The sequence below is a fragment of the Garra rufa genome, chromosome 7 (assembly GCF_049309525.1).
Source record: "Garra rufa chromosome 7, GarRuf1.0, whole genome shotgun sequence".
Classification (NCBI taxonomy): Eukaryota; Metazoa; Chordata; class Actinopteri; order Cypriniformes; family Cyprinidae; genus Garra; species Garra rufa.
In genome coordinates this window covers 8,666,127-8,679,057 of record NC_133367.1, presented here as the reverse complement: position 1 = coordinate 8,679,057, position 12,931 = coordinate 8,666,127, and the positions used below count along the sequence as shown (strand labels likewise).

Sequence of the window (12,931 nt, the reverse complement as noted above, 5' to 3'; positions counted from 1 at the left end):
TACACACTAAAGGAAAATGAAAACATTAAAAAGCAACATATGACCCCTTTAAATTAAGTGTGCAGTCTGAATATACATTTATGACCTAAAAGTAAATCATTGATGTGGAATAATTTACTTAAGTATCTACATACCCATTGCTGGAGAGCGACTGTAAACTGGGTTAAGATTGTAAATTATGATTCTGATTTTTCAGTTCTCAAATATTTTTCATCTATTGGCTACTCCTTAAATATTTTTGTTATTTTTTAATTAGGAAGTTATAATGCTATGTAGTTCTGCAAAGCATTTATACATTTAAAACAAGGTTTGTTAAGGTTTTGTTTGTTAAAGCAAACATGTGAAAGTCCATCAGTGTTTAAAATGATTGTCTGAAACAGACTCAGTCTTACCTCTGTTTGTGTGAGAGACTCATCTCAGACGGAGAGTCCTTTCCTCGCTCCTCTGACATACTGCAGATAAACTGCCAGAGATCAGCACTGGGTTGAGAAAACTATCTGCTGTTCAGTTTGACCTGGAGATGATGATCCTTAATGAGATCAAGAAATATCTGGAGTTAGCAGCAGCACAAAACACTAGATCAAATAAAGTCAGTTATGAACAAATGCATTGCCATGTAGAATAACCACATTCAGAAACACATTGGTTTTCAATAACCCCTTTTGGAAAACTTACTTGCAGTCTTGTCCACTAAGAAGAGCATTTATAAGTATTTGAAACGATCATTTTCTGTCCTTTAGGCCTGTAGTTTGTCAGCAATAATTCTCATATCTCTCAGACAGATTGGATTAAATACAAAAACAATGTCCGCGAGTGTTAAAATTAGTAGAGTCTGCGCAAAAGTTGTGTCTATAAAATGTTTTCTAGGACATAGAATGGATCAAATCCAATGAGCAACGCTTTGTTTTGCTATCTGCGTGTTTTCCGCAGTTACTTTCGTTTTCGTCTTCTTCGTGGGTTTTTCTGGAGGGTTTGAACGAGCTGAACAGTTACTGCCACCTGCTGAACTGGAGCCTGATATTCTCCCTAATAAATTAAACACTGCTTTATTATTTCCCTTGTTCTGAACTGTTATCTGTGATGTTTATTGCAAATGTCACACATGCTGAGATGTGTATGTATTTCTTACTTTCAATTCTTTCTATTCATATTAGGGTGTAGTATTAATACTTGTTCTACAGTTTCTGCTTCTTTATGTTTATAGGCTCCATGTCCAACTGGTTTACATTAAAGGCAATAAAGCTGTTTTCTGTATTAAAAAGGGGGAAAAAGAAAAGATTAAACAATAGTAATGCGCAAATTCAGAAATAAATGTGTTAGCAGCAAATGGTTTCTCAGACTATAATGAAGTGCTGTTGAGAGGTTTATGGAGTAGTTTGTCTCAGCTGACAGCCATGAAATGAGTTTTAAGTGTCAGTTTACAGCTGATCTGAAGACATCAGCACAATGAATGAGTGAAAACAGGAACTATATATGAAATTAAATTCAAAGAAAATTGAAATAGTAACTAATTTAGTAAAAAGATGATAAACACTGTATATTATAGTTTGAGATCATCACAAAAGGAGCAGTAATATTTGTATTAAATTAATCCATAATTATTCAGATGTTTCTGATCATAAACCTACACCTTAATGTATCAAAATATATAAAACAAGTCTACAATGTGGAGCATGGCAGCAGCTAAAAATAAAGTAGAAAAACATATTTCATTATTACATGATCTCAAACATTATTCTATTCTACTTTCTATTCAGTGATGTGTGTGTCTGTTGTTAATGTCCAGATATCCAGTATATTGTCTTTGTTCTGTGGATGGAGTCTCTCCTTCATCAGTCCAGACCAACTAAACATTTTCACCAGTTAACAGCATTTGTGTCTTTCTCTCTCCTCTAGATCCTTAAATACATCGTCTTTATTCACCACATTTATATTTGCATGTGAATACAATCATACATATACAGTTAAAACTATTTTTTTAGTTTGTTTTGAAAAGTTCATCTGTCTGTTTTCAGTATTATTAAATCTACATAAGCAGTTTCTCTCTCTTAAATAAAGGCTAACTTGTAGAAGAAACATCTGTAATGCCACAGTCATAAAGACTAGAAAGAGACAAACAGAGGAAGAGAAGGTCATCTTACAAACAAATCATTAAGGAGAAGAATTTGACACAAATATAATGTGAACTCAGACTCAAATCTTCAAGCAGTTCAGCAGATTTAATGCTTGCTGTTAAAAAGACATACAAACTGTTAATTGTTTAAATGAAGAGGTAAAATAAAGTATAAATAACAAAATCAGTTTTCCTTTTTCCTTCTTGCTGTCAACAAAGTTTTTCTAATATGAACTGATTGTTTTTACATGAATTTGAAATGAAGTTCACAATGTTAGCAACCCTCTACTCAGACATTTATCTTTTGTAACTTGATTCAACATCAGCATTGAAGTGCTATTTATGGCAATACAATAAATCCACATAATAGCAGTGATCTCCCACATATTAGTTATTCTAAGTTTCAGTCGTTGTTGTTAGTAGCATTGGCTGCTCATAGACAAGAAATACCATTGTGCTTTTAAACTTTATTTATTTATTGAACCGCTGTAATGAAACCACACTTACAAAGATATTTAGTCAATATCCAGTGGATTTTTATTAAAATTAAACTTTCCATTGGTGGACAAGGTCAAGGTTAGCAGTTTAATATTAACTTAACAGGTTCCAACAGGTTAAAATCAGTGTTCATTTTGACAGCAAATTATGATTTAGTCTTAGTCATAGTCTTTTGACTAAAATGTCATTTAGTTTGAGTCATATTTTAGTCATCTGGATTGTTTTAGTTTTAGTCTACAGTAGATTGAGTGGGTTTAGTTACAGTTAGATTTCTCTAAAATGACCAAACTCATTGTATAGGTTTGATAATACGGTTTTATCATGATAGACACAGATTTAACTGCTGTGACACACAACATGTCTTTATATTCAAATTAAATGAATCCACTTCTCATAAAGAAACAAGAACATGGTCTTCTTTTCAATGAAATACCAATGGTTATTCAGGCTAATTATGCATTCTTTACAACAACGTGTTTACCACTTTCTTCTTTCCTTCAAGCAGAAAGAATACATTTATTTATATAAATAAATGTAGATTAATCTTTATTAGGGCTACTAAAGTGATCCAGTCAAGAGCAGTAGGTGATATTGATTGATTAAAACCATATATTATATTTTTTAAATACCTCATTTTATAACATGCATCAAATTGTTCATAATTTTATGTAGCTGTGTTCTGCTTTCTCTTCACATTTCTAATGATTTATATTGTAATGTTTTTCCTTTAATTTCAGATCGGATAGAGGAAAAACAACGTCAAAACTAGAGAAGAAACTTGCTGACAGACTAAAAGTATTTTTTATTTCACCTGCACTAAGTGTGGAAAGAGTTTCAGATGAAAACAATCTCAATGTTCACATGAAGATCCACACCAAAGAGAAGTCATTGACATGAGATCAGTAGGAAGAGTTTTAAACAAGAAGTAACCCTGAAGATGCACATGAACATCACACTAGAGAGAAGCTGCACGCATGTGATCAATGTGGACAAATATTTGCGTGGTCTACAGGCCTGAAGGAGCACCTGAAAGTTGATATGAAGGAGAAACCACATTCACGTCCTTTATGTGGAAAGAGTTTTCACAACTGCAGAGTTTAAAACTTGATCAGAAGATACACACTGGTGTGAGAGATCTTATGTGTTTTTAGTGTAAGAAGACTTTTATGACAGTTAACCACCAGAGGATCCACACTAGAGAGAAACCTTACAAGTGTTCACACTGTGACAAGAGATTGAGTCGGTCAGAAACCCTGAAAACACATGAGAGGATCCACACTGGAGAGAAACCATATCACTGACTGAATGTGGGAAGAGTTTGACTCAGTCTCCTAATCTACTCATGCACACAAAAAGGATTGATAGTAAGTAGATCATCTTTCAGGTCTCATCCTCACCAAACGTGACACAATAATGAGCAGAAAAACACAATCTCTTCTGTAGAAATCTGTCATAATCAGCTCTAACATGCGACAGGAAAAAGAAACATCTTCTGTAGTTTTTACAGCGAATAAAGTTCACCTTCAAGACCAGCAGATTCATCTGTGAGATTCAGAAACAATGTTTAAAAGTTTTCTTCTAGTATGTCATTTTACTTTATGATATTAATTGTATCATTGTGCTTTCCTACGAGTTTTGTTTTGTGGTTAGTTTTCTGATAATACATATGTATCACTCTGTAGCAGCGTCCTATCCACTTATGACCAGCTGATCAGATGTTCTTTACTCATACGCTGGAAATAAAATCATTGTCCATTCAGAATCCGTCTTTTGCTTTGCTCTTTTAATGAATGAAATGCGGTTTACAATAAAAGACGCATGGATTCGGGACTCAATGAATCTTACTATACGGTAAGAACCATGTGATCCCGTCACCAATTCACCTTCCTTCACACACAATCATGAGGGTTTAAATGTCACATGACCAAACCAGCTCCTCCCATTCCAAACCGCCCTCTAGTGGTTACAATTACATTGGGCTCCTACACACTCCTTTTCATGAGGGACAGGAGTTTTTTTTTTTTTTTTTTTTTTTTTAACATGTACACACCTTTGAAAAAGAAAAAGTGACTAACACTTTTAAGAGAAAGTGAAATACATGTTTTCATTAGTTTTTCCTTCACTAATAGTGTATCTAGAAAACACAGATGTACTGTTATTTGATTTTTAACTCTTGGAGTCAGTACAATTTTTTTTAAAGAATTTAATACGGTTATTCCCCAAGGATGTGTTGAATTCATACAAAGTGATAGAAAAACATATATTGTTAGAAAGTATTTACATTTTGAAGAAAGGCTGTTACTTTTAACTTTGAATTAATCGAAGAAACCCAAGAAAAGAAAAAAAAGCATCACAGGCTCCAAAACAATATTTTCCAGCACAACAGTTTCCAGCATTGATCTTTCTAATAATAAATCAGCATATTAGAATGATTTCTGAAGGATCATGTGACACTTAAAACTGCAATAACAGCTGATAAAAATAAAAAAAAAATCAGCTTTTTTTATCACAGGAATAAATTCTATTTTAAAGTATGTTCAAATAAAAAAAAACATTATTTTATATTGTAAAAACATTTAGCAATATTACTGTTTTTTCTGTACTTTTCATTAAATAAATGCAGCCTTGATGAGCATAAGAAACTTTTTTAAAGACTATTACAAGTCTTTTGAACAGTAGTTTATATATATTCACAGTATTATAAGGGTATTATAAGAACACAGATGTTTTAAAGGTCTAGTTTTAAGATGTTTGCAGAACACTTACACAAAAAACTTAGCTAAATGGAATTAGTAAAGCAATCTTACTGTTAAATCTTAAGTAAGATTAGTAAATCTCCTGGAGTATGTTCACTAGAAATGACATTAAACTAACTTGATATTTATTGCTTAATATACTTGGGAAGAGTTTGCTTTCTTTACTTTAAACAGATTATTAAATTAACTTATAGTTTTACATTTAAGTTTACTTTGCTAAAAAAAGGCCATCGGTTTTAAAACTTTAAGTAAGCTGAACTTGTTAGGATTTACAGTGATAGTCTGAGGCTCATCAATATCTGAGCTGCTGAAAATCCTCTATTTCATGATAATAGCCCCTGTTTTCACCTCATCTATTACGCTGATCTCCTGTAAATTGGCTTGTAAAGTTTATTTCATTCTTATGGTCAGACTTAAACTATGTAGTCACTATTATGATATCTACACAACACAAATGTCCTAACAGCATTTCATAAGTCTGTGTTGAACTGTGTTTAATATAAAACACAAAACTATAAACCAATGAACAACAAAACAAACTCAAATGTAAGGAATAATGGAAATCATGTTTGTAGTTGGGTACATAAATGTACATTTATTTATTTATCCTTTTGTTTTTGTTCTTAACATTTTATTATTTGTTTTTTTAATCATGGATTTTTCTATATTTTGATGAGGGAGCAGATAAATGTAGAATTGAAATATTGGATACAAATCTTAATCTAAAAAAACTAAACAGAAATGCATGTGCAAATTAATATAAAAAATAATAATAAAAAACGACTACAGATAGCAGAATAACATACATGCTTGAAATGTGAATTAGTATTAAAGTAACTTACATTTGGTCAGATCTGCTCCTCCTTCGGTAGGTCTCTGTAGCATCTACACCAGATTCAGCCACCTCTGTGATTTATACTGCATTTACATGTTGAGGCTGTTCTTGGGGCTGTTAAAGCTGTAGTCTACGATGTTGAAAATCAGTCGAGAAAGCCTGAATTTTTAAAAAACTCATCCCGCCCCTCCACACGCACACCCCTCCCCTCTGTGCTACCTGATCCCTCCCACCGGGAAACGACCTGAACAACGTCACCCAGTCAAGCAGGAGTAAACATAGAACAGAGATGTACCATGTGCGATGTCGGATTCGACACTTGAACGTAATTGCTTCATCAACAATGCAATGTCACCATTGTCCTAACAAAATAGCTCAGAGGCACACGTTTGAGTTCACGCACACGCAAGATTAGCAACACATGCAATGTTCTATCGGCTCGAACAGAAAACCGCTAAATAGTCAAGCACTTCAAGAAATATAATTACTTTGACCCGTGATAGGCGATGCTGAACGGCTAACATTCCAATGCCGACCGGTAGCATGATCATGTTGTCAGACTGATAAAAACCTATTTATGTAATACCCCACACCATAAAAGTATAAATAAATGCTTACCTGCTCAACAAAAAGTCAGCCATGTCAGCGTCGGTTTTAAGTCAAAGGTTTCTCTGAAGCTTCCTCCAACGGGCAAAGGTGGACCCTATATTGATTCGGCTTTGAGTCCGGCGTTCTTCACATTTGTTTTTAAATCTCTGCTCTTTCCTCAATTTACTTTCTCTTTCTTCCAACCTTGACTGTTAGGGCGAGAAGGGGCCGCTTGCTGCTGTCTGTTTGTTGGTTTTTCTCCATGCTGAGTTGATGCTGCCTAATTTCGCGCAAAATTTCATGTCGCAGGAGGGGGCGGGGTGGAGACGCGAGTGGAGCAGGGGATTGGATGAGAGCAGTTAACCAATGTAAGCTGTCCGGCCGGACAGCTTACATTGGTCAATTTCTCTGCGGGTGTACACCCAATAGAGTGAATGGATTTTTTTCATTCTTTTTTCTCTTCATATTATTAGGATTGTACTGTAGAACCATAACCAGCATCTAAACGAGGTTATTAATAATGAACAATCTTTGAAATTGTAGACCATAGCTTTAACTGACTTTTTATCCAACACAAATGCTCCTCAATTGATCAACAATACTAATGGACAAATCAAATAGATAGCTTATGTTTAGTATCTCTATGTAGATTTGTTTATTACCATGACTTACATTCATCTAAAGCAGTGTTGACAACAGTGAAATCCACATAATAGCTCACATTCATCACTCACTCAGATGTGTTTCATGTCGGGATTTGCTCATCTGCAATTCTCTTACAACAGTTTCCTGTCAGTTGTTAAATAGACATTTATTAATCATATTTAAGATGTTAAAGGTTAACGTAAATCCAGTTTGAATAACTTGTTCGCTAAAAATAATAAAACATGTTTTTTAAAGCAAAATCACAAAATACTAAACTGTTAATTGACTTAGTATACAGTAGCTAAACAAATGCTGTTTTTAACCAGAGGAACCGTGTTTTGGTTTCTAATACTCACGTTTGATGATGGCGTATTGATCTCCTGTGGGCTCCTGGGATTGAAAAGCGTCCATCGATGAGCAGTTCAGGATCTGGGCTGAAGCTGTAGGAGATCCAGGGATTTCTCATCTATCTTTTTATAAATACTGAGCTCCCTTTCATAGCTTCACTTCGGTGCTGCGATGATGTAATGCTATGGGAACATCTCTGGTGTGATGAATGTCTGAAGCCGTTATACCATCATGTCAATTCAGTGGCCAATAGCTTCCTTCAGGAAGCACATTTTCTGTTGCCCATCAGAAAGAGATTCTTGTATTCTATAACAAATCCACACTTTCCTAAAATGCCTCATTCAAACACGCCCCCACATATTTGCATAACAGCACCCAAATGTACACACAAAGAAAAAAGTGACACTTTATTATTCTCTCTGTAGTATTTCTGGACACCATGGAAGCTGATATTTTAGTAAGGGGTGAAACATTACCTTTACATGGTTAAGGTATTCAGCCATTTACAACACACTGGATAGCTGGCCAATCAGAGCACTCTGTGCTTTTCAGTACGATGAGCTTTTGTAGAAATAGATGCGTTTCAGAAAGGCAGGGCAGAGAAGAGAAACAATAATGTAAGGTGTGTGGAAAATAATGTGTTTTTTTTAAACCTCAAACTGCCTAAATGCAGTGCATTACACCAAATCCACAAAATAATGATCTTTTTAGCAACCTCACATGACCACTTTAATACAAAGTATCCAGCGGTTACAAATATACAATTAAGAGTGAAGCCAACACACAAATAATTTCAGACTTTATTTGAGATGTTTTGATAGAGCGTTCTTTCCCTTACTCTCTGAGCTCTGCCTCATCTTCAATGGTAATAACTATTAGACATTTAATTTAATATTATACAGCATCAATCTTTTTTATATAGTAATAAACAACTTATTTAGAGCATTTGGGTTATCTTTTTAACTATTAATTGGCCTACTACCCAGGTACCCACATATTAAATGTATTAAAAATATACTTGAAATTGAAGTATGTTTATGATACATCTGTATTCGCAACACGCTTATTTAAAGTGCATTAAAAATATATTGAATTGCATTTTAATATATTTCTAAAAAGTAGACTAGAAGTACTTAATAATAATACATATAAATATATGCTTAGTTATACTTCTAAGAAATATGCTAAACACAAGCTTACTTTTAGTGATGTTTTATTGTATTTACAGAAAACATGCTTATGTTTCTCTTACTTAAAGTATATTTTGTGAAAGGAAAACATAAAATGATTAGACTTTTAGTGGGTTTTATAACCATTTGTAGGCCTAATGCAATGAATGTTAAATATTAATTTGAATATTTGTAAAAGAATGATTTATTTTAAACATTTACGATGTACAAAGGCTTCAAATGTTGTTTAATAATTTTGACCTAATAGGAGCTACTTTGGTTGAAGGCTGTTGTCCATTACATTAATGTATCATGTAATATCTACTACTGAAATTCCCACAAGGATTTCATCATATTCAGTCAGGTCCATAAATATTGGGACATGGACACAATTCTAACATTTTTGTCTCTATACACCACTACAATGGATTTGAAATGAAACAAACAAGATGCAGACTGACAGCTTTAATTTGAGGGTATTTACATCCAAATCATGTGAACGGTGTAGGAATTACAACAGTTTGCATATGTGCCTCCCAGTTAAGAGACCAAAAGTAATGGGACAGAATAATAATCATAAATCAATCTTTCACTTTTTTAATACTTGTTTGCAGTCCTTTGCAGTCAATTACAGCCTGAAGTCTGGAATGCATAGACATCACCAGACGCTGGGTTTCGTCCCTGTCCAAACATACACACCACACACTGGCTACAATTCAAAAAGTGAACAAACATAATAGGACCCCTTTAAATTCCATATGACCTATACAATTATTTAATTTACAAGTTTTGTGTTTTTCCTGTTTTATTCGTTTGATATTCAGAAACAGGTTACATTGTTTTCAAAAATTGATTTTCAAGAAAGAACCCCCAACCTACCAATAGAGGGTTTCCGGTCGACAGATAAAATTTCGTTTGGATGGTCACAATATGAGGGAAATATGGCCCTGAACATTATACTGTTTTTTTTTTTTTTTTTTTTTTTTGACAAATTGGTTTGGAAGATTTGTTGAATAAAAATTAAAACTGAACTTTTATGCCTGTAAATCTGCTTGACTGACAGTTATATTGATCACTGAGAGAGCATTGACTTGAAATGACATTGGTTCAATATGAAAATGAAATTTTACAAATCTGCACAGTAAACTACGTTTGCTACATTGCTGTAGCTTAGCTTGCTACATTTCCCAAGAGGATAGCTTTAGAGTAGTGAAGCTTCATTTAATGAAGAGTAATTGTTAGCTCAGCATCTTTTATTTCCATTGTGTTTCTGCTTTGTTTGTTGTAATGAGAGGATTTGTGATTGTGCATCTGTACATCAGCAACAGACAGACACATAGCTAACTTAATATACAATTAAATAGAAGAACAATGTGTATTACATGTAAGAGAGATCATGTAAATGTTTTAATTTCACATTGTAGACTTGTTTTATATCTTTGACACATTTAAGTGCTGCACTTGACAATCACATTTAAACATTTGAATCATTATGGATGAGTTTAATACAAATATTATTAAACTGAAGAGCCAGACAGACTCATCTGAGCGTCTTCCTCCTGTTTCAGCTTTCAATAAAACAAAAGCATCATTTGCTTGAATACTAAATCAACATGAATCATTCAGTATCACATGTTTCTAACACACATGCTGCATTATTTGATTGTAAAGTCTGATTCTCTTCACCTGTATGGATCACATTCACACATTTATCACACATTTCTTTCTCCTCATAGACACAGTAGTGAAGCTCTTCTGTGGATCCTCACCTGATGTTTACTGCTGCTTTCATCAGGATAAAAAAACTATGATAGACAGCATTTAGTTTACTGATCTTTTAGAAAAGAAAGTCTACGAGAGACTCATCTACACTGTAAGGTGGAACAAAAGAGAGAGAGAGAGAAAAATCAGTGTTCAGTGGAACAAATTGCAAATCAGTTACTACTTCAATTAGAGTTTCTTTTAAAGTTAGATTTACATGATCTTTCATAGATATTTCTAAAACAATATTTGTGTTTTAAATACATTTGAACATGATTTTCATTCATATGTTTGTCTGTTTGTGTGACTCCTGTTGAGACACTATAAAGAGAAACACACACTAATGAGTGAACGCCAAATATAATAAACCACAAGAACAAATACTAATGTGATTTTGCCTCAAAACTAAACCCTTTCAGTTAAATGTTCCACTAGTTAAAGCTGTTTTTCCTCTAGTTTCAACATTTGTATTGGTCTCAGTAAATAAGTGAAAGTAAAGTAAGTGTAAAGTAATGTGACGTGTTGCTTGTCAAAGTAAAAACACACAAGAGACAGAGACATTGATCATGTGATGCTGGACGGCTGTGAGCTGAAGCTGGAATCTGCACTGATTTTACCAGCGTTTTCCTCCAATCTGACCAAATCTATTTCAAACTGGAATGATTCACTATTACTGATAGTTAATAAAGCATAATAAAGCAGCTGTTGTTGGATAAAGCTCTGACAGTCTGCTTTTGTTTTCTTTCCTCCTTTGTGTTCAACATTTTGATCAACTTTACATTTCATTCTGACACAAACCCTTTGAAATAAAGCTTGATGATCATTTGATCATCTCCTTTCACAAATATTTGAAAGTTAATATTTGTCAACATATCAGAGGTAACTGAAGATCTCTTTAATATCACAAAGTGAAGTTTACTCACATCAGTTTACAGTTTGAGTCTCGTAGCACATCAATGAGCCGCTGCTTTGAGTCTCCAATCATATTGTTTCTCAGTTCAAGCTCTTTTAGAAACTGCAGTGCTTTTGTGTTTGTCAAAGACTGAGTTAAAGAAGAAACATCTGTAATGCCACATTCATAAAGACTAGAAAGAGACAAACAGAGGAAGAGAAGATCATCCTACAAACAAATCATTAAGGAGAAGAATTTGACACAAATATAATGTGAACCCATGAACCCACTCATCATGAGATATTGAGTAGTAAGTGTTTTGGTTTAAACTGTTGAAGTGATTTTCATCATTTTGATTCTTGTATGTGAATGTTACTGACCTCAATCTCTCCAGTTTACAGTGTGAATCCTTCAGTACGTCACATAAGTCATTCACTCCTGTGTTTGTGATTTGATTCCAGCTCAGGTCCAGTTCTCTCAGGTGTGATGGGTTTGATTTCAGAGCTGAAGTCAGGATGAGACACTGTTTCTCTGTAATACTGCAATAAAACAGACTGAAGACAGAAAGAGAAAGAACAATGACTCAGATCTATGATGATCATCAGCAAATGCTATACAGTCACTAATAAACCAGAAAAATTATGAAATCTTAATGATATGAAACAAACCAAGACAGGAGTATTTGAGGACACTAGTTACAATCCAAGTCTGGATTTGTCCTCAATCAACAAGTGCATGTTATTCATTTAGATTAATATATAGGATTAATGTAGACACAAAAGAAAAATTAACACTTAAAAGATCTAAATTCATAATGGTAATGCAAGACAATCTGATACATCAATAAATTATTTTAAGTTATTTTAGAGTTCAATCTCTAAACACACATTTTGAATAAAAGCAGATTTAGTGGAAGTAGCATTAGGCCCTGATCACACCGAACGCGTCTTTTAGTTCTAAAAACGCGAGGCGCACAGCACTGCCTTGTTTGGTGACTTTTAATAAAAGAGCAGTGTGCTGCGGTTTTTTTATGTTGCTAAGCAACGACCAAAACTGCTGTCCTGTCAGTCAAATCAAAGGATTATAGCGCGAGCCCTCTAAAATCTTTGTTTTTTTCTGTTAAGTAAACTGTCATTTTAGCAGAAACCCACGATAGACACCAAAGGTTTCTCCTCCTTTTCTGCAGTCTCCGGACTTTTTAAACAACGGTAAACTTTCGTCACCAACAGAAGGCCCGCCTCTCCATTCATTCGATTGGACAATGGAAAAGAACGCGAATGACGTTGGGCGTTTTTCCGCTCAGAGTTGATTTTTTTTCAACTTCAG

At 33.9% G+C, this 12,931-nt stretch overlaps 1 protein-coding gene across 1 annotated transcript in view; it reads right to left on the bottom strand.

Moving 5' to 3' along the window:
- The window catches only part of LOC141337909 (uncharacterized), an 831,413-nt gene that overhangs the window by 646,886 nt on the left and 171,596 nt on the right, over nucleotides 1–12,931 (bottom strand). The gene's annotated exons all lie outside the window — the stretch shown is intronic.